Source organism: Callospermophilus lateralis, chromosome 10, assembly GCF_048772815.1.
Source record: "Callospermophilus lateralis isolate mCalLat2 chromosome 10, mCalLat2.hap1, whole genome shotgun sequence".
Taxonomy (NCBI): domain Eukaryota; kingdom Metazoa; phylum Chordata; class Mammalia; order Rodentia; family Sciuridae; genus Callospermophilus; species Callospermophilus lateralis.
The window spans coordinates 12,254,871-12,282,003 of record NC_135314.1 but is presented as its reverse complement, the minus strand read 5'-3'; the positions used below and the strand labels follow the sequence as shown (position 1 = coordinate 12,282,003).

The 27,133-nt window shown below is 43.7% G+C and overlaps 1 protein-coding gene across 3 annotated transcripts in view; it reads right to left on the bottom strand.

The window, feature by feature from the left end:
* Tiam1 (TIAM Rac1 associated GEF 1) overlaps nucleotides 1-27,133 on the bottom strand; it is a 362,213-nt gene that overhangs the window by 242,677 nt on the left and 92,403 nt on the right. Inside the window, exon 1 of one of the 3 annotated variants that reach the window (XM_076867147.2) lies at nucleotides 780-853. The exons of the other annotated variants lie outside the window; for them this stretch is intronic. The gene's annotated coding sequence lies outside the window, so the exon portion shown is untranslated. Of the gene's footprint in view, nucleotides 1-779; nucleotides 854-27,133 lie in introns of those variants that run through there. 3 annotated transcript variants of the gene reach the window in all.

The following is a 27,133-nucleotide window of genomic DNA, read 5'->3' as shown; positions in this document are numbered from 1 at the left end:
TACTGTATTTTTCAGAAAATAATAGCAAGGGAGAAACTGTATACTCAGAACAGAAGCTATTTCTTTTCTTTTTGAAATTTTTGATACAAGGTTCGTTGGATCTATTGGTTTGGATCCATGGTTGTTGGAAAGGAATGACCAACTTTTTGTATATAATGAGGAATTAGATGGCACTAGTGTTTCATCTGCTCTTTTGAAAGAACAAGATGAAAATCAACACAATCATATTCCTTTCTCAGATGACTCTGTATGTGGGAAAACTCCTTACATAAGCTAAGCTGCATCCTCCCCATCCCTGGTTTGGCATCTCCTCCTGTTGGCACACACCTCACTATACCCCACATCCTTACCCCTTCTTGTCCCTGAAGAAGGGACAGTATGAAATTGGTCATCATCCTGCTTTATAGAAAAAGTGGGTGAAGTCTGTGTAGTACTGGCCAGGCCTCCCATCACATATGCACTCCTGCTTGATACCAGCTCGTCCCCTAGTGTTGGAGAAGCCCCAAAGAACAAGCAAACCAACAAGCCAGGTGCTACCTCCTTCCAAGGGGACCCTGCCTGGAGATGAAGTAGAGATCTAATTCCACAGTTGTGAGAGTGACTAAGCCAGATTCCCTGAAGCCCCATCTGGGGTTACGTCACCTGCGCAAGTTCAACATCTGGAAATGCACAGAACAGCCCTGGTGGATGGGAGTGGTGCTCAGGGAGCATTCTTCCAAGTTCATGGTGACTGTAAGCATGACATTCAGCAGATGGCAAGGGTCAAGAAGAAAACTTACGATCTGGCCCCTCAACTCGGCACTTCATCCCCCACCAGTGGATCTCTCCAAAGCAAAACCCTCAGGAGCCTTTGGATTTTGCCACTCTGAAAAAAAATGAAAGAAAGAAAATCCAGAGCTGCAGAGAAAAAACTTGGACCAGCCAAAAACAGTCAGAACCAATTTTCATCGAAATGTTCAAACACAACATAAGGGTCGCACTGTAAAGGTTCCTGTCCTCATATGGATTTCCTTAACAACCAGGGGAGCAGTCAAGTGTCCATGAGAAAATCCTAAATACACAGCACATGTATACACATCTTCTGCAGATGGTTTTCATCAGACTTAAAAGAGAAACTGTCCTTTTTCTTCTCTAACAAACAGTGAAGGATCCCAAAGGGAATGCAGAGCTCTCAGAATGAATTAACCACCAACAGGAAAAGCTTACTACCAGGGCCAATGCGAGGGTCCAGTTGCCAACGGAGGTGGGAGAAACAGGCCCCCCCATGGAGCCAATGAGCAATCAATAGGAACACCCCAGGTCAGCCAAGGACCCTCCACCGCCTCCTCCTTGTCTCACGTCCAACTTGATGACTTCCAGAACTAGGATATAAAAACGTCTCTGCTTCAGGAAATGACACCAACCAGAACAATATGAGCCTCTGCAAGACAGGTGTCTGGGCGGTTGGACCTGGACCACAGAAAAAGAGAAAATCTCTCTTCTGTTGCCACCAGTGCAGATGGAGGGGATCTGAGGATCATTTCCTCAGCAGGCAAAAACCCAGGGAAGAGGAACCGGGAAAGGTCACGTCCAAACAAATACATCAACCAAACTAAGAGAGTCCCAGAATGCACAAGCGGACACACACAGCACCCTCGGGAGCAGGAGAACGCCTCCACAATTTGCCAGCGCCAACTGCACTGAGAATCACTTCAGCAAATGACCCCTGAGACAGTCCTGGGTGGGCAGGTGGTCAAATGGCCCCAGGAAGGCAGGAAGGCACTAGGAAGGATGGACCTCTGTGGAGCAGGGGATGCTCTGTGACCCTCTCTTATGGTCTGGATCTGGAATGTCCCCCAAAAGCCAATATGTTGAAAGCATGGCCCTCAGTGCAGCAAGATTCAGAGGTGGGATTTTAGGCAATAACTGGAACACAGAGCTCCAAACTTACGATGGATTAATCCACCGATAGCTGCATAGGCTACTAGAAAGTGGGACCTAGTTGAAGGAGTAGGTCACTGGAGGATGGTACCCCAAAGGGGTTGGTCTTCTCCCCCGACCCCTACCTCTTTCTCTATCTACCTCTTTCCCTCTCTCTCTCTCCATCTTCTCTACTTCCCAGCTTCCATGAGCTGTGCATCCTTATTCCACCAAGCCCTTCCACCATGTTCTGCCTCACTTCAGGGCCAACACTGGAGCTGGCTGACGTGGACTGAATCCTCTGAAGCCGTGAACAGAAATCAACCTTCTCTGCCTTGTGTTCTTGTGAGATATTTTGGACACAGTGACAAAAAGTTGACTAACACTCTTGTCTGACATTGAGGGTCTCCTTCCACCTTTGAAATTAAGCTCATGAAAATGAGCACTTGGAAACACTCGGGAAAGGCTCAGTTGTAAAGGGTCTTCTCGTCCTTCAGCTCTAGGGAGTAAGACAATCCGACCCTATTGAGGATGTCTTTACAATGTACGTAGCACACAGCCAGGAGTTCTTAGTAAAAGTAGCCAGAATTTATACTCAAGGTTACTGATTATCTTAACAACAATAACAATATCCATGACTGCCAATGAAGCATGGGTTCCTCCCAGAGTTGAAAACTAACTAATTATCTAGGCAAACCCAATGAATTAGTTAACAAGTCATTTTGGGAAATCAACTCTATTCAGAATATTTTTTCAAAGTCCAAGGCATCCATAAACAAGAACTCATAGTGGGTCTCCCTTTTTCCTCACCCTATTTATTTATTTATTTGTTTATTGGTACTAGGGATTGAACCCAGGGGCATTTAACCAAGAGTCTGTTTTGTATTTTATTTAGAGACAGGTCCCACTAAGTTGCTGAGGCTGGCTTTGAACTCACATCCCTCCTTCCTCAGCCTCCTGAGCTATTGGGATTATAGGCATATGTCACCCCATCCATTTCTGATCCATGGGCGACCAGTTACAGATGCTAAGAACTGACGTCCCTCAAAGCAACTGAAATGCAACATGCTGTGTCCTGCACATTGCTTTACTGTCACCAAGGTTTCCCTCTACTCTTCCATTACTTGTCAAAATGATAAGACTGCTGTTTTCTGGTTTTCACACTCTCCACTTCTCCCTTTCTTCTCATTGCTTTCTTCCCAAGGACCTAGGACTCAGTTTCATTTGGTTTTGTGAGCCCCCCCCCTCCAAGTGACTGGGGGCGGGGAACGTGTCCTGATTCATTCTTTGTCCATAACCGGATGGAACACCTTCTTCACACCGTCTCTTCTACCCTTTTCTTCCATGGTGGTCTCTCGGCGACCAGCCAGGTCAAGCTCATGTCTAACCCCCTAAAGCGAGGTGGTAGAGGTCTTTCTTTCCCAATGAAGGACTTTCAGTGGGTTTTCACATTCTGCTAGTAAAATCCAAATTCCTCAGTGCTACCTTTAACATACCCCAAATGAATTTTCTTTCTCCCTCCCCCAAAGTCCTCACAGATCCTTCATTCCAGCCCGGAAGGACAATTCCTCCTCCATCGTGTCTCCCTGCCCCTTCCCTGCAGGCCTTCCTCACAACAGTCTCCCTCATTTTGTAAATGTGCTGACACAGCAGGATCTGCTTCAAGCACCGTGTATTCCACAAAGCAAAATGTAAACCTTGCTCGGGACTTTGGCCCACATTGCTGATGCTCTGACACGTGTTGAGGCCTCTCTCATAATTACTGGTGGTCACTTCTGATTTCCCCAGCGAACCACAGGTACCTAGAACACAGGATCCTCACCAGGCTTCAACCCAGCTCGGCTTCGTACACAGCAGATGCTCAGGGAAGACACGTGGAAGTCAAGAAGGAAGAAATGCAATGGGAACACCAAGGGAGAAAAGAGTATTGAAACGTGCCCGCAGCCCACCTGGGAGATGAGCGGACCCAGAGCGGAACAGCTGGTTGGAGCACACAGGAACATCATCACTGTCAACCTGACCCTGGACTCCTGGAGATGTTCACACGCTATCTGAAGCTGGGGACCCCAACCAAAGCACATTAACCTTTTGTTGGCTTCTGAGGCTTAAACATTTTCTATAAAACCAAGATAAACTTAGAGATTTGTTTAACACACATGTCTTGCCACAACCCATCACAAATGAAATTTAAATTCTACCAACAGCCTATAATCCCTGCTACACAGGAGACTGAGACAAGAAGATCCCAAGTTCCAGTTCAGCCTGGGCAACTTAGCTAGATTCTTGTCTCAAAAAAAAAAAAAAAAAATTAAAAGGGCTAGGAACCTGGGCATGGTGGAGCATGCCATGCCTGTAATCCTGATGACTATTGAGGCTGAAGCAGGAGGATTGCAAATTCAAGGCCAGCCTCAGCAACTTAACGAGGTCCTAAGCAACTCAGCAAAACCCTGTCTCAATATTTAAAAAATAAATAAATAAAAAGAGCTGGGAATGTAGATCAGCGGTAGAGCACCCTAGATTCAATCCCCAGTAACACACACACACACACACACACACACACACACACACACACAAAACCCACAAATCTACCAAAAGACTTTTTTGAAGCCTTAGAGGCCCCACAGTTTGAACTGTGGGGATCACCTGACAATACTGCAATTTGGGGAACTCATTTAACTATTTCAGGACACCCTGTAGTAGCCTCTAACGCGCATCCAACTACCATCTAATATGACCCAAGCAAAGACCCTGGTCTGCAGCCGAATGGCAAGTCCTGGGACTGAAATGCGGTCTCTGGTAGGGACTGTGCCCTCATGCAGGACGAAAGCTCTTGCCATCAGGAGCAAGAGAGGAGTGGGCATCCCATGGCACCTGTCAGACACATCATGCTTATGGTGACCACGTCCCTCCTGCAGCTGGGGGCGTGGAGGTTCTTTCTCCACAGGGCCACTGGGGACAATCTGGCTGAAAAAGAGGTGCGCAGAACACACACAGGAAGAGACACACCATGCAGCTGGGGAAAAGCGCTCCAGGCAGAGGACAGCAAGGGCGAGGACTGTGGGGCAGCCTGGGCTGGGTGTGTGGCAAGAGGTGTGGAGTGACCAAGGAGGAACAGGGAGCGAGGGGCTCGTGCTGATGCTGAGGGACTGAACAGAAGGTACAGAGCAGAATGACACAATCCGACCCAAGAGGTACCCTCTGGCCACTTTTTGGGGACAGAATGGTGGGAGGGCAAGAAAAAAGCAAAGGGACCAATCTGGAGGCAAGTACAGTGACCCAGGGAAGGAGGCCCTGCAGCACCCAAATGCATAGGAATATTACTGTCTTCTGTTAAGGTGCCCGGCCAGCTCCAGGGCCTCCACTTCCCCCAGCCCAGCAGCAGCAGTACAAAGCACAGCAGCCACCTGGCAAGGGACAGTGCACAACTCCAGATGAAAGGAGAGCCCTCTGCAGCTTTTCAGGCCAGCTCCACAGAAGCTATTATCAGAAACGTTAGCAATAAGCGCGGCCCAGCTTTAAACACGGGGAGTGAGAGGGGTCACCCCAAATAAAAAGGAATCTGAGAAACAATCTTGTGTTGGGAGCTCCCCGTGGAAAGGCGGAGGAAAACGCTCCCTGCTGGAGAAGAAAGGCGCCCAGCAGACACGAACAGCTCTGGACTCTGCACAGAAGTGGGACTCAGAGAGTGGCCCTTTGGAGATAGCAGGGTGGCCAGGCCTCTTAGAACTATCCCTTCTTTTATGGCAGCTGAAGGAAAGAAAGCAGAGTCAAGGTCACATGCTCAGGTGACTTTGAAGCCCAGCCCCCCCACCAAGTGGTCTTCCAGTAATCCCAGGCTGATGGGGTGTGCAAATTGCTTCTTCCACCTCTCTCACCTGCTCCGTTAGATGTCCAGCACCCTCACATCCTGGAGAAGTGTCATCTCCGGAATCAGCTCAGCCGTGACCACGCCTGAGACCTTGTAACTACTCCCCACCAGTCCCCCTCTTCCAAGTGGGGATTTAATCAGATGATGCACAAAGAGCTCCCAATACAAGGGCAACACTCAAAAAGGTGAGTTATTTGTTGATAGGGTTGTTTGCTATCTTATTGTTTAATTTTTTGAGTTCTTTGTATATTCTGGATATTAGGGCTCTATCTGAAGTGTGAGGAGTAAAAATTTGTTCCCAGGATGTAGGTTTCCTGTTTACCTCTCTTATTGTTTCTCTTGCTGAGAAAAAACTTTTTAGTTTAAGTAAGTCCCATTTGTTGATTCTTGTATTCAATTCTTGGGCTATGGGCGTCCTATTTGGCGAGGATGTGGGGAAAAGGGTACACTTGTACATTGCTGGTGGGACTGCAAATTGGTGCGGCCAATATGGAAAGCAGTATGGAGATTCCTAGGAAAGCTGGGAATGGAACCACCATTTGACCCAGCTATCGCCCTTCTCGGTCTATTCCCTGAGGACCTTAAAAGAGCATACTATAGGGATACTGCCACATCAATGATCATAGCAGCACAATTCAAAATAGCTAGACTTTGGAATCAACCTAGATGCCCTTCAATAGATGAATGGATTAAAAAACTGTGGCATCTATACACAATGGAGTATTACACAGCACTAAAAAAACGACAAAATCATGGATTTTGCAGGGAAATGGATGGCATTAGAGCAGATAATGCTAAGTGAAGCTAGCCAATCCTTAAAAAACAAATGCCAAATGTCTTCTTTGATATAAAGAGAGCAACTAAGATCAGAACAGGGAAGAAGAGCATGAGGAAAAGATTAACATTAAACAGAGAAGAGTGGGGTGGGAGAGAGGGAGAGAGAAGGGAAACTGTATGGAAATGGAAGGAGACCCTCATTGTTACACAAAATTACATATAAGAGTTTGTGAGGGGAAAGGGGAAAAAAAAAACAAGGGAGAGAATTAAACAACAGCAGATGGGGTAGAGAGGGAAGATGAGAGGGAAGGGGAGGGGGGATAGTAGGGGATAGAAAAGGTAGCAGAATACAACAGTCATTAATATGGTATTATGTAAAATGTGGATGTGTAACCGATATGATTCTGCACATCGGTTTGATTCTGCAATTTGTATTTGGGGTAAAAATGGGAGTTCATAACCCACTTGAATCAAATGTATGGAAGATGATATGTCATGAGCTTTGTAATGTTTTGAACAACCAATAAAAAAAAAAGGTAAGTTATTCTTGGGATCATTATTGCTAATTCTCTTAACTGCTCGTGAATGCAGGAGAAAGCTATTTAAAGTGAAGTCAAACAATGAAAACATTCACTGGTACCATAAGCAATAGATGCATCATCTTAAACGATGGAGTGAGAAGAACAGGATGGTGACACATCCTGTATATGAATGTTCCATTTTAGACAAATTCAAAGAACAGAAGACCCACATCGGGTTCAATGCCGCTTCCCCCAAGATCTTGATCCTTCGTGAACATAAAACCCCTGGCAGTATTTGCAAGTGAATTAAGACCCCTACGTACAGGTACTGACAATGACAGCACTTAAAACACTCTTTCTGGATCCAGATTCAGTAAGAATGTGCATTAGAAGCATTTAAAAATTTATATTCTTTACCCAGTAAATCTGTACCTAAAAATTTTAGTCTAAGGCTATAATAAAAGATGCAAAGATGTACATGCAGGGAAGTTCAAGTAGAAAGACAAAAATGGAAAATGAAATGTTCAGCCAGAAGAAACAATCAAATAAAGTATGTTACACCACAGTAAGGAACTACTATAAAATTAAGAAACCAAGAGCAACTGGAGGGAAGGTATCTCTCGGAGAACCTGAACTATCAGAGAATCTGGCAAATAAGCAACGTTGGATTAGAAGCAAGTCCCTGATTTTGTCACGTAATAAAAAGACATCATCAGGCGGGTGGACCAATGGTACAGAATAGAGGACACAGAGACCAATCCACAAAATTACAACTATCTTATTTTTGACAAAGGGGCTAAAAGCATGCAATGGAGGAAGGATAGCATCTTCAACAAATGGTGCTGGGAAAACTGGAAATCCATATGCAACAAAATGAATCTGAATCCCTTTCTCTCACCATGCACAAAAGTTAACTCAAAACGGATCAAGGAGCTTGATATCAAACTCTGCATCTGATAGAAGAAAAAGTTGGCTTTAATATACATATTGTGGGTTCAGGCTCCAAATTCCTTAACAGGACACCCACAGCACAAGAGTTAAAAACCAGAATCAACAAAAGGGACTTACTGAAACTAAAAAGTTTTTTCTCAGCAAGAGAAACAATAAGAGAGGTAAATAGGGAGCCTACATCCTGGGAACAAATTTTTCCTCCTCACACTTCAGATAGAGCCCTAATATCCAGAATATACAAAGAACTCAAAAAAAATTAAACAATAAGGAAACAAATAACCCAATCAACAAATGGGCCAAGGACCTGAACAGACACTTCTCAGAGGAGGACATACAATCAATCAACAAGTACAGAAAAAAATGCTCACCATCTCCAGCAGTCAGAGAAATGCAAATTAAAAACACCCTAAGATACCATCTCACTCCAGTAAGATGGGCAGCCATTATGAAGTCAAATAACAACAAGACAAGTGCTGGTGAGGATGTGGGGAAAAGGGTACACTTATTGCTGGTGGGACTGCAAAGTGGTGCGGCCAATTTGGAAAGCAGTATGGAGATTCCTTGGAAAGCTGGGAATGGAACCACCATTTGACCCAGCTATTCCCCTTCTTGGACTATTCCCCAAAGACCTTAAAAGAGCGTACTGTAGGGATACAGCTACATCGATGTTCATAGCAGCACAATTCAAATAGCTAGACTGTGGAATCAACCTAGATGCTCTTCAATAGATGAATGGATAAAAAAAAAACGTGGCATTTATACACGATGGAGTATTACTCAGCACTAAAAAATGACAAAATCATGGCATTTGCAGGGAAATGGATGGCACTAGAGCAGATTATGCTAAGTGAAGCTAGCCAATCCTTAAAAAAACAAATGCCAAATGTCTTCTTTGATATAAGGAGGGCAACTAAGAACAGAGCAGGGAGGAAGAGCATGAGAAGAAGATTACCATTAAACAGGGACAAGAGGTGGGAGGGAAAGGGAGAGAGAAGGGAAATTGCATGGAAATGGAAGGAGACCCTCATTGTTATACAAAATTACATATAAGAGGAAGTGAGGAGAAAGGAAAAAAAACAAGGGGGAGAAATGAATTACAGTAGATGGGTAGAGAGAGAAGATGGGAGGGGAGGGAAGGGGAGGGGGGACAGTAGAGGATAGGAAAGGCAGCAGAACACAATAGTCGCTAGTATGGCAGTATGTAAAACAGTGGATGTGATTCTGCAATCTGTATACGGGGTAAAAATGGGAGTTCATAATCCACTTGAATCAAATGCATGAAATATGATATGTCATATGTCAAGAGCTTTGTAATGTTTTGAAAACTAATAATAATAAAAAAAATTAAATTAAAAAATAAATTTTAAAAAGGCATCATGGTAGAAAACAAACCTTAAAAGGAAGAAAAACACCTATGGCCCAAGGTGACCACAGGAGCCACCAGACCTGTGCAAAACACCCATAGGCCAGAGCGCCCCACTCTCCTGATGGCCCCTCTGATACCAGCTTCACAAATGCTCTAGAAACTATCAGCGAGGACCAGTTGGCCACTGCAGAGGTTTCCTTGCAGTTAATAAAGAATTTTCCGGAATCCGAGATGATCAACTGGTTACCCTAAAGAGTCTGAAAGTAAGTCAAATTACACAAAGTCGCCCAGCAAAGCACATGAGGTTGTTGAAAATGATACAACGATTTAGGATCCCACTGAACCCAGCACTCGCCTTGTTTTGTTGTTGCTGCTACTAAGGTTGGAGGGGCTGTGAACTAAGGATATACTTTGGAGTTCTTTGTTCAACAAGGTAATTGCCTTAGGAATTCAAATGTCTCAGTAATGGGTGGGCTGGTGCCCCCCTGCCCAAGATTCATGGCGAATCAAAGCATATAACGTGGCCTAATTTGGAAATAGAGTCTTTGTGGATGCAATTAAGATGAGGTCACCCTGGATCAGAGTGGGTCCTAATCCGATGACTAGTGAGTGGCCTTATAAGAAAACACATGGAAAAGAAGGCCAGGTAAAGAGAGAGGCAGAGACCGGATGTTGCAGCAGCAAGCCAAGAAATACCAGAAGCGCTGGGGCCACCAGAGGCCAGAAGGGACCAGGGAGCTCCCTTCCCTGAGGCCGTCAGTAGGAGTATGTCCTGCCAACACCCTGACTGGAATTCCAGTTTCCAGAAAACTATGAGAGAATGAATTTCTGGTTTTAAGCCAAAAAGTAAGTGGTAATTTGTTATGGCAGTTATAGAAAATAAATACAATCCACAGACAGAAGTCCCAAAGTAAAGATAGACAAACACACAAATGATTATCAGAAGGAAAGTGTAAATCGCAGTGGTGGCACACGCCTGTCATCCCAGCACTTTGTCATCCCAGCTACTTGGGAGGCTGAGGCAGGAGGATGAAAATTAGAGGACAGCCTGGGCAACTCAGCAAGAACTTGTATCAAATTAAATTAAAAAAAAAAAAGATGCAAGCATATAGATCAGTGGGAGAGTGCTTGTCTAGCATGCACAAAGCCCTGGGTTCAATCACTAGCACTGCAAAACTGAAGAAAGGGAAATATATTAGAGACACACATTATTTGGCAGCTCCATCTCAGGCTGTGTCAGGGGGATGCTGCTAAAGAAGGGCTGAAAGGCAAATTAATTTTAAGATTTTATTAGCAGAGCAGTGGTTCCTAAGCACTGGTGTACAGAAGCATATCCTGGCCAAAGCATTAGATTGCAGATTCCCAAGCCTCCCTCCCAGACCCTGGGATGGCTTTGGGGTTGGTTTTGTTTTGTGGTGCTGGGGATTAAACCCAGGGCCTTGTGCATGCGAGGGAAGCACTCTACCAACTGAGCTCTGTCCCCAGGCCCTGGGATGGTATTTTAAACAAGTACCTGCAGATTCTGGTGATGCTGGGCTCCTGGTCACACTTATAAGAACTCTGCTGGAAATTCAACAAGAAACCACCTCTTTGGTGATGCATTATCTCTATCACCCTGCATAGTAACCCCAAGCCACATGGCCCTTTGTGTCTCAGCTCACACCATCCATGGCTGCACCTCCACCTGCACCCCGCGTTGCCTGGCTGCTTCACACGGGCAGCCGACCACACAACCACTTGTCTATTTGTTCACCATCTGTGGAGAGTCTCATAAGGACCAGTACTGTGGCATGAGGCTGTGCCAGGGAACAAAGCAGCTGGTCCACAGAGTTTATATCCTTGAAGATAACACAGCACTGCAGTTAGGAACTAGACTCTGGCGTCAGACTGGCCTCAAATGCTGGCTCACACTGCTCAAAACTCCTCAATAGGCAGGACTGAGCAAGTCGATACCTGTAAGAGCACCATCAGTAGTAACACAACAAGGTCATTGCAGATCCTAACAAGTTCTAGGAAGGAAGCAAATGGCACCATGATAAAGTAACTTTGTGGGTGAGGATAGATCTTGAAAGAGGTGTCTAGTTTTGGTCAGAACAGGTGACCCAGTACTGCCATTTCAGCTCCCAGTGACAGCATCCCTGGTGTTACCCAGAGCCACTCTCCCACACTTCTGCATGCAACTCACCTGTCACAAGGACTGGAATATCCCCATCATAAAGGCACAAGAAAGACAGTCCATCAACAAGCTCCTTAGGGCACTGGGGCTGACATGGGGTAGCAGGTGGAATTGGGGGTGACAACCAGAGAGGAAGGAAGGACAAGAGAAATAAAAATGGTGGCTGTGACCAATAGTGATCACCCTCAAAGCTACATCTGATGTAATCCTTTAAGAATGTGGAGAAATTCTGAAGGAGTCACTAAGGTGCAGAGTTCCCCAGGCCCAGAATGAAGCAAGATGGAAACTGTAGGCGTTGGTGACAACGTGGCATCTTAGAATCCATGTGCCAGACAGGTCTGCTGACATTTGGACTACATGTCTGCAAATTTGTTCCTTTGCTCTGACTACTCTGTGAGCTACTCAAGCGTGGAAACACATCTACCTTTGAATGCACAGGAAATAGAACTCAAGACACACAATAAAAGAATGTAATACTAGATGAATAAAGGAAATGAGTCTACCAATAATCCTGGGTAGTAATGAATCAGAACACAATTGTCTTAGCACACACAGAAAAGAGGAATTATGGGAAGGCTATGTTAATTTGCCTGCGTATAGTAATCATGTTGCTATGTATATGTATATCAAAACATCATGTTGCACAACTAAAATACATGCAATAAAAATACAACACATTAGTCAGATTGCTTGGAAAAGGTAATGGCTGGACCCTGCATGGCACAACATTTTTGGCCAACTCGTAGAAGTTTGGTATCAAGGCAGTTGACACTGATGAAATAGGACCTAGAGCTGTGAAGGATGTCCTCAGCTCCACATCTAGTATCAGGCAATACAAATTGACAAAAGGCAGCTCATAGCCTCCTCTCCCCCGATAGGCCTGAGCCTAAAAACCTTTACACCTGGAGGTACTCGGTCCATTCGACCTGTTCCCACCCATCTCCCAACTTCTGTGTGACAGTGAATCTGAAAGACCCACCTAATGTGCACCGACTTCACCACTCTGCTGCTTAAAAAAGCTCAGATGCCTTCAGCATTGATCCTGGAGACAGCCACTTCCAGAAGATTCTGGGACCCTCAAGAAAGGCCCCAAGAGAGACAGGCCGCCTCCGCTCCAACTCATGTGAGTCACAAGAGGGGATCCCACTGACTTCCTTAGGCAGGAGCAGGGTCACTCAGACTTACAGGCTGGAACTCTGAGCTCTTACAGGTATAGTCTCCACCTGTGCCATAAGCCATGTCTGAGTACAGCAACCTGCCCTGTCAGCCTCCTTCCTGCTGCTGTCACCCACCAGGAGGCCAAGTGGGCCTCAATGCCCCACTTCCCATGAACCCATTGAGTATCTTCAGACCTTTGCTGTGATCTCTACTCACAAGTTCCTTTCCCCTCAGGTACATCCAGGTTTCATTCATATTTCAAAATCACAATAAAGCATCACCACCTGCTTGCACCTCTCCGAGGAGGACCACCCATGCTCCCGAATTGCACTGCACCAGCAGCAGGCACAGATGCTGCCTGACCTGCCACAGGGTGACCTGCTCAGGGGCACAGTCACACTCTCTCTTTACTGTAACACTGTCACCCGACAGTCACTTAGAAACACTGATGGAAAGAACTTCCTGATAAGAGATCTGTGGACAACACTGTCTTCAAGATGTAAAATAAAAACCAGAGCAAGAGAAGCTACGAACTTCTCTTCTTCCCATTACACACTTTCCGAGTGTTCAAGGCTTCTCCTTTAAGGAAATTAGTACACGTGTGTTTCATGTTGGTGTAATAACTTACTAATATTCATCTTCGCCATAAGACTGTGAGCTCCTTGCAGCTACGGACTGTCTGATATTAACCGCTGCATCTCTGGCCCCGAGCCTTATAACTGACTCATGGTGATAAACGAATCTCTCACAAGTGAGATCAGTCAACAACCTAGAAAGCACTTTTACAACTTGACAACGTGATGCTAAGTTTAAGAAGCCAGGAACACACACCACACACTTCAGGGTCCCACGTCCATGAAATGTCCAGGAAAAGCAAATCCACAGACACAGAATGTGGATTAGTGATTACCTAGGATGTAGGTCAGGGGAGAAGTGCTTTGTAGGGATGGGAAGTGTTTAGTGATGTAGGATTTTAAAGGGTGATGAAAATGCTCTGAAATTGGTGAGGGTGATTGATGCTCCAGTTTGGATATGAAATGTTCCCCCCAAAGACTTATTCAAGCTTAGTTCCCAGCTGGCGCTATTGGAAGGCAATGGAACCTTTAAGAGGTTCCACTAAACCTAGTGGAAGGTTTTAGCCCTCGGGAGCATGCCCTTGAACAGTGTTGGGGGTCAATGGCCCCTCTCTTTGCTTCCAGCTGCCATGAGGTGAACAGGCCTCCTCAGCCATATGGTCCCCCACCTTGATGAACTATGGCGCCACAGGCACAAAGCAACACAGCCAAGTGACCATGAACTTAAACCTCTGAAATCTTGAGCCTTATTAGATGATTATATGAGAACATCTGGCCTAAGATTCTTATTTTTGAAGAAATGGAAACTGAGACCAGAAGTTGAGTATTTTTCTAAGATCTCCAGCCAGCTTATGGCAATTTAAGATCCAAATTCAGTCTGCAGCATTATTCACAATAACCAAGGGGTGGATTTATGGAAGTTACTCAAGTGTCCCTTAATAAGGAAGATGGGGTCTATACATTCAATAGAATATTTTCCAACCTTAAAAAAAAAAAAAAGGAAATTCTCATATGTGTCAACATTAAGGAACCTTGAAGACATTATACCAAGTGAAATAAGCCAGTCACATGAAGAGAAATCCTGTGAGATCCCACTGACATGAGATCCCTGGAGCAGTCAGATTCACAGAGACAGAAGGTAGAAGGGTAGTAGCTGGAGGCTGGGGGAAAGAATGGTGAGTTATTTAACAGAAACAGAGTTTCCCTTTTGCAACATGTTCTGGAGTTTAGTCATAGCGCAATGTAAACTACTGAACTGTTCAAGATGTTTACTTTGGTGAATTTTTTTTTTTTTTTTGGACCAGGGATTGCACTCAACCACTGAGTGACATCCCCAGCCCTATTTTGTATTTTATCTAGAGACTGGGTCTCACTGGGTTGCTTAGCACTTCACCATTGTTGAGGCTGGCTTTGAACTCGCCATCCTCCGGTCTCAGCCTCCTGAGCCACTGAGATTACAGCCTGCGACACAGCGCCCAGCTCACGTTGGTAAATCTTATGTGTATTTTACTACAATTAAAAATACATTTTTTTTAAGATCTAAAGTTAAGTCTCCTAACTCTCATCCTGAATACCCTCCCACAGTGGCCCGGGAATGCAGAGATAACAGAAGAACAGCTCTGCTTGGCCAGAATTCACAATGGAGAAGTGGGAGGGGTCCCAATCAATGCAGCCAAGGAATTTCAGGAATTTCAACAAATTTCAGCCAGGAGGAAAGTGGGCATCAGACCTCTGGTGTTAAGTGTAGAACAGGACAAGAGGGCTGAGAGCTTCAGGGAGCATAGGAATCAACCAGGTGTCCTGTGAGGACGCAGATTCTGGGTTAGTGGGTCAGGGAGAGACCTGAAATTCTACATTTCCAACAAGCTCCCCTTGACGCTGGCGCAATTCTGGAGAGGGACCATTCTTTGACTCAGAAATCTGAGAGGAAACTCCCACCATTTCTTTTCCCAAAGAACCTATCTTCACAAACCTGGGGCTCCGGGGGATCATTCTGTTTTCAGTAGAGCTAAGCACATAATCACAAAATTTCAGCTCATTTTAGATTGAGTTAGAAAATGCATATTAGAATTTCATGGTTTATGAAAATGTAAGCTTGATTTATGTTAATTTCGGGTCAGTGAGTTGGTTGCTTGGTTGGGGGAAGGGAGGAAGAACCCAACTGTGTCTTTGTCTGTTTCTAAAGAGAATATTAAATATGACTTAAAACTCAGAAGTCAGAGCTCGGATTCATAAACTCATGCAAGTCCCCTGGTAAGCCACATGGTCCAAAGCTACAACAGGGACAGTACCCAAACGTTCTGTTTTGCGTACTCATTGACATCATGATTTCTTCACCTTAATCTTTATGAAGTTTTGGTTTTCATGCCAGTCCTAGTGAAAATAATTTAGAGAAGAAAGTCATCAAAACAGAAAGACAAGGAGGTGAGTAAGCCCCAAGGCCTGCAGTCACCAGAACAGATGTTACAGAGGAAAAGATAAACACCTGAAAAGATTAAAATGCACAACATGTTTTTAAAATTAAAATTAGGGCATTCTCCTTATCCTGCCACCACTTTTATTTAAGGCAAAAGTGAATAATTGGCTCCTTGCAATCAAACACTATCCTAAATCCTCTACAGAAACTGGGGACTTTGCACCAAATGAACTTTGAACTTTCATGAAAGTTGTTAATACTCTTCCTCTGAGTGCCTGTGAACTAATTAGCCTTCTCAGTTTATTGCTATCATGATTAGTAAGTCCCCACAATAGGAGAGGATGGTTTACCTCTTACTCATGAAATCTAATAAGTGATTCTCCCAAGGTCCAAAGCCCACACCTTCCAGCACCAAGTCTTTACTTGTTGCAAAGTCAATTTAATTAAACATTCACACAGCAACACAGCTTCGTCTCAAATGAAGGCGATAACTCAAGTAGCAATCTCAAGATGTTAAAAGTGCAAGAATACAGTGCTTATCGCTGGCCATGGTGCAATAAGATAAGACTTTTTATACTCTTCAGTGACTTCGCTGATACAACTTATTTTTGTAGAAAGCAAAGTAAAAGCCTTAAAATGTTTAGATCCTCTGACCCATGCTGACAGCCCCAGAAATCTGTGATTTTTTTTCAACTTTACCATGGGCTTATGGGGGTATTAAATGCATTTTTTTTTTTATCACTTACTACGGATTTTTCAGGAGATAACCCCCTGGTACCTTGAGCAGCATATTCTAATTCCTCTTCTGATGATCTATCCTAAGGAAATAACTCAAAATTAAGGAAAAAGTTCCACATGGAAATAAATACCTCTGTTATAGTATTTTCTAGCAAGAAAATAAAAATTAGAAATACTCCCTGGGTATTTTGCACTATGTCATGTCATTTGTAGCTGAGTGGGCACACGGGATTTCTATCTGCTGGGGGTGGGGGGCTTGCCTGGGATTTGAAGGCTTAAGTGTAAAAGCAGGTCAGGTGGAGTTAGGGTGAGGCAGCATCTGGGGGTGCAGAGGCCCACAGCCAGGCATCTGTGCAGCCCAAGGGCAAGGGGGCACTCTTCTGTGTCATGCCAGTAGTCCAGGTGGGAGGCGAGAGAGTATCCTGGCTGTCCCCATCCACTGTGGCTATTCTTCTTGGCTCCTGGCTCAGGCCGGAGGCAAAGACTATCACAGGCTGTTTCCAGCTCCCAGGAACCTGCAGGGCAGAATCCCCAGGAAAAATCCCCCTCTTGACCTTCACCAAACCCAAGCTTTAGCAAATGTGTAAATGAAAGTCAAACTAAGACTCTGGGCAGGGCTCTGTGAAATAGGAAATGCTTGCTAAAATGGATGTTTACAAACTACTGAAGGATATCTGCAAAGCAGTAATTTTTGCATTATTATATGGAGAAAAAAACACCAGCTATAATTTAAATTAATGTATTTTATATACTATATATAATAACAAAAGCTAGTCAAAAAGAAAGGGAAGCATTAAAGGACACTTTAAGTGTTAACAATCTAAGCTGAACTATGTCAGCTTTGGTTTCATTGATTTTAAAATGTTTTCAATAGTTTTTAAATTCCCTCTAGATTTTCTGTATAGATTATTTTTTAAGAATTAAAATTATTTAAGAATTATTATAAATTCCTAAGAATTAGATTCTACATTGCTCTTCTAAGTTACTTTTCGCCACTCTCAGCTTAGATCATAAAATAACAGATTCTAATTCTAAAAGGACCCTATATTTTTGCCTACTTTCAACAGAATCACAAACCTATTACTTCATTTAAATGCTTTAAAAAAAAAAAAAAAACTTTGGTTGTTTTCCAAGAGAAAAGCCAAACATCTCAGCACAATCTGGCCACTAATCTGGCCATCTTAGCTCATCGTATGACTCTAAATAAGAATAATAGTGGTAATAAGGAAATAATGACAGTAATAGCCATTGTGATCCCCAGGGGTGACCAAGCCCTTTGCTTTGTACTTTTGATGTGCAGTACTCTTGGCCTGAATGGCTCTCCCTGTCCCCCTTATCCATCTGGAACAAAACCACTCACCATTTAAGGCTGAACTTGAACTTGGACTGAAGACAGACCTGAATCTCTGCTGCCTGCAAACACATCTCCCCAATTCCTCCAAGAGAAGCTTCACATACATCCAACAGCTCTTGCCAGATGACTGTGCTTCTCGCTCCTGTGGAAGGGCTGATGGAAACTCAAGTTGCTCACTGAGCAAGAAGAAGAAGACCCTCGGTTTGCTGGGCCCACTCCCAGAGCTTCTGATTCAGCAGTACTCTGAGAATGTGCACATCCTGTTAGTTCTCAGGTGACACTGATGTTGCTGGTCTGGGGACCACAGTGGAAGAATCTCTGAGCCAGACTATGAGACTCGAAGCAACCTTCATCATAGCATCCCAGAAACACTTCCCAAGCAGTCAAGATTGTTAGAGATCACTGAATGATTTTAAAATGCTATTTATCCTACTTACTTAAATAAACAAAGTTATTTCCCACACAGATAGGTAGAAGGCAACATAACGTGATATGCAGAGTCCTGGGCACAATCTTCTTACGCTATTTCCTTGGTTATACCTTTGTGAAAGCTGGAAGCTTTTTAAATTTAGGGTAAAAATGTTAAAAATCTAAGATTCCCTTTTTTCATACAGACTTTGTGAAAAGCTGCTCACATTACACTTCCTCGGTTGTTCCAGATCAAGGGAAATAAATAAAACAATAGCAGGGAATGGATAGAGAAGACTTGTTTGCCCTTTTTACTCCCAACTTCTGCATGGCAAGAGCCCAGACCATTTCCCTAAAGGCCCTTCTATTCTCTCTAATCTGTCTCTCCTCTTCTACCTCCGCAATCCCAGCACAGAACCCAGGAGCAAGACCGAGGTCCTCTGAATGACCTTCAGGTTTCTACACTACCTTCCTGGTAACATTGACCATTGCTTTCCCAGACACACCCTCCAGCCAGTTTGTGAGAAAGCTATTAAGAATCCAGGCAAGAAAAGAAGCAATTCCACTTGTAAAAGGTGGGAAGACATAGCAACATGCATGATTTGAGAGTGGAAGGCACAGGGAGAAAGATTTTCGAGGGAAAAAGTGGAGACAAACCCACAGTTGTTAAAATAAACGGCCTATCCATGCAACACCGAAACTACTGCTCTCTAGCTAAAATGGAACGCGTGACAGGAGATAGACTGGGAAGGAATCTGGGGTCAAACTGTGGAAGGACTTAAATGCCATAGCACAAAGGTCAAATTGTAATCTGAATTCAGAAACCCCTATCAAGGGGAAATGATAATAATGATTAGATCTACCCATAGGAAAAGCAACTCTGGTGGTTGAATAAATTATAAAGAAAAGTAGGAGGAGACTTTCCCTGCTTCACTGATAGAGAAATGCCACCTGAAATACATCACAAATCACCATTTACTGGGAACTTCTTTATCCAACATTGAAGTAAAGATCTCTTATTTTCCCTTTTACTTATCTCTTATTTTCCCTTTGGATTACAAAGCAACATCAGGGAGGTAAATGAGCAATGGAAGCAATAAATACTAGAGAAATAGACAGCCCCGCCTCTTCAGAGGCAAGGAGTACAGCAGATCTTCCTAGATTTGTGATCAGCCTTTAAAAAATAATAAGGGCTTCACTAGGATGAACAATACCACTTGTTCTTATTGGTCCCAATAGGACTTTGCAAAGAACTCACTCTTCCTTGCTCTTCAAAGCCGAAATCTTCTGAAACTTGCACCTTAATCCTAAATAAGAACATTCAAATGATTAGATAGAGCAAACTATATGTCAGTCTCACCACTTGTAGACACAACCTCTGAAAACAGATGGGGTAATTTGATTTATACTTCAACTGCAAATGTGTTTTATAGTCCGTTCTCGAAGTTGGAAGACAGGCCAGTGTCTACTGAACTCGAGAAAATCAAGTTTTCCCTCTTAGAACAATTTTTTGGAACATAGGAAGAAGAGGCAGCAAAGAAAAAAAAAAAAGGAATGATCCCCTGATAGCTGAAAAGACAGATTTTAATTATCCTTTAAGATGAAGTGATAATTGACTTTTAGTCTGAAACATCTGAACTCAGAGCGCATACAGACACGACTAGCTGATCAAAGATCATCAGGGAATGATGATCCATAGCATCAATCTATGCCATTCCATACATGTGAATGTACAGGCTACGAAGCTTCACATTTCTAAATGACCGAACATTTGTCGTTTTCCTAAGAATCTATTTTTAAAGGTTAATAAAGCATTGTAAAATACGTTACAAAACTTCCATACACAGCCAAGATGAAATAATAGGCCAGATTTATACTCCCACTGGAAACAGTTAAAAAACAAAATAAAGCCAGGCATAACAGTGCACACCTGTAACCCTAGCACCCAGGAGGCTGAGGCAGGAAGATTGCAAGTTCAAGGTGAACCTCCACTACTTAGTGAGACCCTGTCTCAAAATAAAAACTAAAAAGGGCTGGGGACAGAGCTCAGTGGTGAAACTCCCCAGGTTCAACCCCCTGTACCGAAAAAGAAAAAAAGAAAGAAATATAAAACAAAATATGAGACGATGGTTTTCAGACACTGTTTGAAACAGATAGCATGGGACAGTGACCTCTAACAGCTGAGACCTGTGAGTGCTTCCAGGTTCTCACTACCAGGATGCGGCAGGGGAGAGAGAAGCCAGGCAGAGCCTGCAGAGTCCCACTGTCCAGCAGTCAGAGACGCTGTGCCTCCTGGCCATGGAAACGCGCACGACAGAGTTTACTTAATTAACAGTCATTTGTTTCTTGATGAAAAATAGCCACTTGTTACTACACCGTGCTCTGACACCGTGAGGAGCACAGTTAAGAGACACAGGGGAACTCTGAATCCGGGCATGCTCACATAATGAAGTTTGGTTTCCTTGCTTCCTGAGAGCTGTCCTCTTGCCTGGCTGCAGTGGTTACTTTCATCACAGTGACAGTTCACGGCATCATCCGTCCCTAAATCAAAACTGCACTTGAACCAGGCGCGGCTGTGTGTGCCTGTAATCCCAGCAGCTCCGGAGGCTGAGGCAAGAGGATCACAAGTTCAAAACCAGGCTCAGCGACTTAGCAAGACCCTGCCTCTAAATAAAAATAAAAAGGGCTAGGGATGAGCCGGGGATGTGGCTCAAGTGGTAGCGCCTGGCATGCGTGTGCGGCCCAGGTTCGATCCTCAGCACCACATACAAACAAAGATGTTGTGTCTGCCGAGAACTAAAAAACAAATATCAAAAAATTCTCTCTCTCTCTCTCTCTCTCTCTTAAAAAAAAAAAACACAATGATGTTGTGTCCACCGAAAACTAAAAAATAAATAATAAAATTCTCTCTCTCTCTTTAAAAAAAAAAAATTGCCCCCAGATTCAATTGAATCCCCAGTGCCAGAAGAAAAGGGCACTTAATACAGCTAACGAACTGAACACCGCAACTCAGCAACAGCACACTGTAGAGAGCCCATGGTTTTCTCCCCTGATCACAGTGCTTGACATCAAGAGAAAAGCCCAGGCTGCATATTACTAGCTCAAGGAGGAAAAAATGCAACTTACAGTGTCTACTGAATTCATATTGCTTTTTCACTTCCTCTTAAAATTGAAATTACTAATATCAAGCCATCATAAATCAGGACCATCTGTAATTAATCACTTAGTAAATAAATATAAAGTACAAAGTCTGAGGCAGCATACGTCTTAATTCCCACATGCACGTGCTGTTCACCTTCAGATTACCCTAAACAGACCAGGTAGACACCTCCCCTTTGGCGGAGACCAGCTTCCTCCAGGAGAGCCATCCCCGGAATTCTCACCAAGCACTTTCAAGGCGACAGACACAACACCCGTTTCTAGGGTTGAGCCCAGGTATAGAGGAACAATGGAACCCACACTCCATAGCAGCACTTTCCACCTTCTAACATCCTTCGTGTCTTTAAAGCTAGCACCCAACTTCATTCAAGTTGTCTTTGAAAGGCTCTTAGGCTAAGAGTTTAAAACCACAAGACTGGGGCTGGGATGCAGCTTGCGGGGAGTGCACTAGAGTAGCATGTGCAAGTTCCTAGGTTTGATCCCCAGCAAAAAGAGAAAAGGAAAAAAAAGAAAGAAAGGTAGAAATAGGAAGGAAGGGTGAGTCCAAGGTTAAGCAACAAGGTAAAAAGTGTTTCTTTCATGCATCCAGGTATATACAGTTGCCCTAAAGGAAAATGCCTGCAGTGTCCAGGATGCCTTGTCGATTGATGCAAACAAGATTTTAATTAATTCAGGGAAACTAATCAACCTGACTGTTTTGCAAAAAAATGGTACAGATTATGGGTCCTGGGTCACCTGTGCATTTCCATTGCTGCATGCAGCATTAAAGCTACTAACTTACCTCTTACTCCCAACTAACTGTGAATAAACCCTAAACACCAAATCAGGTTTCTCAATCTTGGCACTACTGACATCTTGAAGGAAGGGGAACATCCTGTGCTCTGTAGGATAGTTAGTGGTGTCTCTGGCCTCTACCCAGAAGATGCTGGTAGCCCCCCACCCCACCCTGCCTCAAGACATTGCCAGATGTCTGTCTCCTAAAGGAGACAATTTCATCCCCAGTTGAGAAACACTGGTCTATATTGATCATTCACTTATTTGATAATGAAAACAAGGATATGGTCCACCAGAGATGAGAATTAAGTTTCCACTAATCTGCTAATTATAATCATCTGGTAATGTTCACCCTGTGGGATGTCCAGGGAGAAGTGCTATTGCTGATTGATGACGTCTGCCATGAGTTGAAGAAGAGACGTATACTAGTCAGGTTTTGGTTGTAATAACAAAATACCTGAGTCAGGCTAACTTTATTAAAAAAAAGAAGTATAGGGCTGAGGATACAGCCAGCTCAGTTGGTAGAGTACTTTCCTTGCATGCACAAGGCCCTGGGTTCTAATCCCCAGCACCACAAAAAGAGAAAGAAAGAAAAGAAGTATAGGGCTAGGGGTGTAGCTCAGTGGTAGAGCCCTGGGTTTGATCTCCAACACATTAAAAATGGACAAGGGGTTATTTAGCTCACAGTTCTAGTGGTTCAAGATCCATGATTAGGAAACTCCACTGGTGTGGCCTCTGGTGGGTACCCATTGGTAGATGGCAGAAGCATGCATGAGGAAGCAATCACATCTCAATACAGGAAGTGAGAAAGCTGGGTAGGACCAGGCTCCAGCTTTTATTACAATCCCCTTGCAAAAACTGACCAGAGTCCCCCCAAAAAATACCTTAGTCCCTTTCAAAGGGACAGCCCCCGTTGACCTAAGGACCTCCACTGGACTAGAACTCTTAAAGGTCCCTACCCCCACTACTGCCGGCCTGGAGACCAAGCTCCCAACACACAAACCTCTGTGGGGACAAACAACAGCCAGACCTTAGCAAATAGCGTGCCACTTCACAAAATCACAGAAGGTAGCTGGACAGGAAAAGGGGGTTAGCACAATCACTAAAACTGGACCTGTCTCCAAAGAGATCCATCTTCCCTTGGCCCCACGGAAGAATGACAGAAATCTTCAAAACACTCTGTGATTTAAAATGCATCTGACTGGTGACATCCACTATCAAAAGACGCCCCAAAGAAACGACAGCTGACCAGTCATGAAGAGACACCCGCTCCTGTCTGTCCTGGCACGCAGTGCCCCATCCAAGGCAGGGGAGAAACAGACGACTTACCCACAGCCTCCAAGCTGGCAGAACCGAGTGCAAAACCAGAAACCCTAATCCTCCTGGAAGAAAATGGAAACACTTTCTTCAGAACCGAATATGAGAGCAGGGGAGGCTCTCTCCAAGAACCACTGGCTGTTCAAGAGCAGAACAGATAGAGCAGAACAAATAAGACCGAGATGGAACAAAACCACAGATACTTATGCTTCCAAATGTCAACAGGGTCTTGATCGTGGGACAACGTGGCCTTGTAGCTACTTGACCACTGTGAACCTCATTTTCACTCACCGGGTAAAACAGTACTCAGACCTCCTAGCATCGTTGGGATGAATAAATAAGATGATAACAGAAGCCACATACAGTAAGGGTTCTATAAATGTCAGTGAGCGCTGTTTGGTGTCAGAACTATATTGAATCTAGAAAGCATACACCAACCAGTATTATATTTGCAGTAACTTAGCAACAGATGGTATTAAAAAATTAGAAACTCAAGGTGGGGGGAGTCTCATTCAAAGATTCTATTCACCATCTAGTTTTTATTCCTCTTAGAATTGCAATTTGCTCAAACCATATCTCCAACAGGTCCAAATATTTCTTCTGAGTCCTTAATAGATTTGAGGAAAACAGATCACCACACTGCCATTCTTCACCCACCCCATCCCACACATCTGCTTAGATCCTAATTCTTGACACAAAATAAATCCCAATCCAAGAAAGAAAGAAAAATCACAAGATGAATTGTTAAGTTAATAGCAGGTACTATCAGATTTGTCTTGGTCCCAGGTCAGTGATTACAGTCAGAAGAATTTAAGGAAAATCTTTTGTTATCAATGGGCTGAAAGAAGACAAACTAAACAGCAAATTGTTGACTGCCTTAGTGCTCTGCCAATGGAATGTGAGTGGAAAATCCGTATATGGTGACCTTGGAAGGCACATACTGGAGATGGCAGAGCCACAATACGGCAGGAGCTTGGATACTGGACTCTTACCATTTGGGAGAGAGGTATCTATGGACAAGAAACAAACTTTCGTTTGGGTGACCCACTATAATTTTGGACTTGGTCTCTGATGACAGCCTTCCCCACTTAATGCTTGGACATACCAAGTAAGAAAAAATAAATTATTCTGAAAGAACAAATTCAAGACTACTGCAATCGGGGCACTGCATCAAGCAGAAGAAATTGAGTTCAACTCTGAGTTCAGCAAGACTAGTAAGGATTTCTAGCCAAGTAGCAGGCGGAAGACATCAGTGAATGGAAAATTACTAAGAAACAGCAAGAGTGGGAAGTCTCTTTTAAATTGGCCTAATGGGATTCTCACTAAAGTCATGCCAATGATTTATACATCAAAGGTAAGCGATGAGGAACTTGATCAGACATCCAGGGTGAAAGAATAACGCAGTGGGATTCTTTGCTAAGAATGGACTGGGGCAGGCCAAAGAGAAGATGGGGCCAAGGTCAAAGCCTACTTGAAAAAGAAGTTCAGACGAGCCTGACTGAAGTGGTCACGGAAAGAGACTCTGTCAAGTTTCTGAAATTTTGCATTTTAACAAGCTTATTAAAAATTGGAAAGGAAAATCACCCAAAGGAGATGAAGAAGCCTACTTTAGGCCACACAGGAGAGAGTCGAAGCCGCCATGGAGTGGCCGGGTTGGATCCTGTGTTCGCTGGGCTGCTACCCTAAATTCCAAATTCAAATGACCTCACGCAGGACTGCTAGCTAGAACTAAAAGTAACTTTCAACCGCCTCAGAGCAACTTCAGCAGAAGGCCTATCGACCTAGAAAGTAGACACTCTGCATGCACCACCTCCATCTCAGAGCTTGCCTTGTGAGAAACAAAGGGAGAAAGAACAGGAACATGGTCCCTCAGAGCCCTATGTGACATGGCCAGGCCTGTCGTATCCCCAAATGCTTTAGGTCATGGGGAATAATTAAACCCCCTGTAACAGACAAGAGATAATGAATAGACATTTCAAGGCCAGCTCCCCAGGTACTATACAATCAAGAAAAGTGGGGGGAGGCAATCTCTTTCCACACAACACAATTGCCTGAGGGGGCCACAGATGCTCCACAGCCCGAACCACTGTTCAGACCTGGATGCAGAGTTGACATGCCATTCTGCTACACATCCTTGCAAGTGTCATTCTCTGCCCTCTGAGGAAGGATCTGATTTACTTTTTTTTTTTAATGGTCGACAAAAAATATAGTCAACCTTCCATATCCATGGGTTCTACAATAAAGATCCAACTCACTGTGGATCAAAAATATTTAAGTTGCATCTGCCTGAACCTGTTCACATTTTCTTTGTCATATTTCCCCTAAATAATATAACGTAACAACTCTTTACATAGCATTGCCACGGCATTAGGAATCACAAGCAATCTAGAGATGACTTACTGCCATACAGGAGGCTGTGCGTAGGATCTATGCAAAAAGTATGCCGTTTTATATCAGGGACATGAGCATCCACAGGTTTTGGTACCCAAGGGAACCAGGAACCTGTGGGTCTTCAGTACCCCTGTAGATACCAAAGGGCAACTGTAAACATGCAGAGCTAAGTGTTCATTTCTGTTAGTGCTTTCTTTTCTCTCTTGGTCTCTCTTCCCTTTCTTGTAAATCTGGCTGGTGAAGCCCAACTTGACCATCAAGGACCAGTTTAAAAGCAATGAAAAAAACTTTACCGGATCTACTGCCAACCACCATCGGAAAAAAATCCCCAGATAACAGACTCTGGTGGCCCATCAGTTTTGAATCTCTTTCAGCTTCTGAAACATCATTCCTGATGTTCATTAGGGACCAAAAGATTCCTACTTTATAGCCATGCTTTCTAAATGAGCCCTGAACTATTGTGGTTTTCCAAGTTTTCATTTTCAAGTACGCAAAGAGCATCCCTATCCCACTTACAAATCCCCTGAAAACTAGGATTTGAAATTCACTGTATGCCACATAAATCTGACTGGTTACATAACATAAAACATCAGACGGAGCTGGCTCCCATTCAAGTCATTTAGAACATACTTCATAAAAGCTGGAACTCACGGGAGGCAGCCTCCCACAAACAAAGTGAAAACGCACTCTCTCTAAACTGTTCATCGTGGGGCCCTCCTCAGTTTCAAATTAAAATAATCAGGGGGACAGAAACTGATGAGAGTTCATTAAGTGAAAAATTTCAGGAAAATCAATTCTAACCTCCACAGCAGCTCACAGCCACAGGAGCTGTTTATTTGAATGGTGTTGAAGATAAGCTGTTCCGCAGAAATTACAACAGCAGTTATCCACAACTCTAAAACACTCGAAGTGGAGGCACAACAATTTAGAATTGACACTGGCTCTTCTGCATCCACACAAGGAAAGAGCGATTGAGGGCCACAGCTTCCTGATCTGAACATGAATCAATAAACTTCTACTGAAAATTCCTACACATTTCCTACTAATAACATTTGAAAGAAGGAGTGAAATATCTATAGACTGCCAAAGATCTTAAAGCATAAGGCATCCAGTCTGATGGATTTCATATCTGTGCTCTGGGAACTTATAAGGAAAAAATGAGGACTAGATGACTAACTGCTGCAACATTAATTTCATACTTATATCCCTATGAAGCCCAGAAGCAAAATTTGTCAACTTGAGGAAAATGAGACTAGATTATTTATCAGGACCTCAGCAAATAATG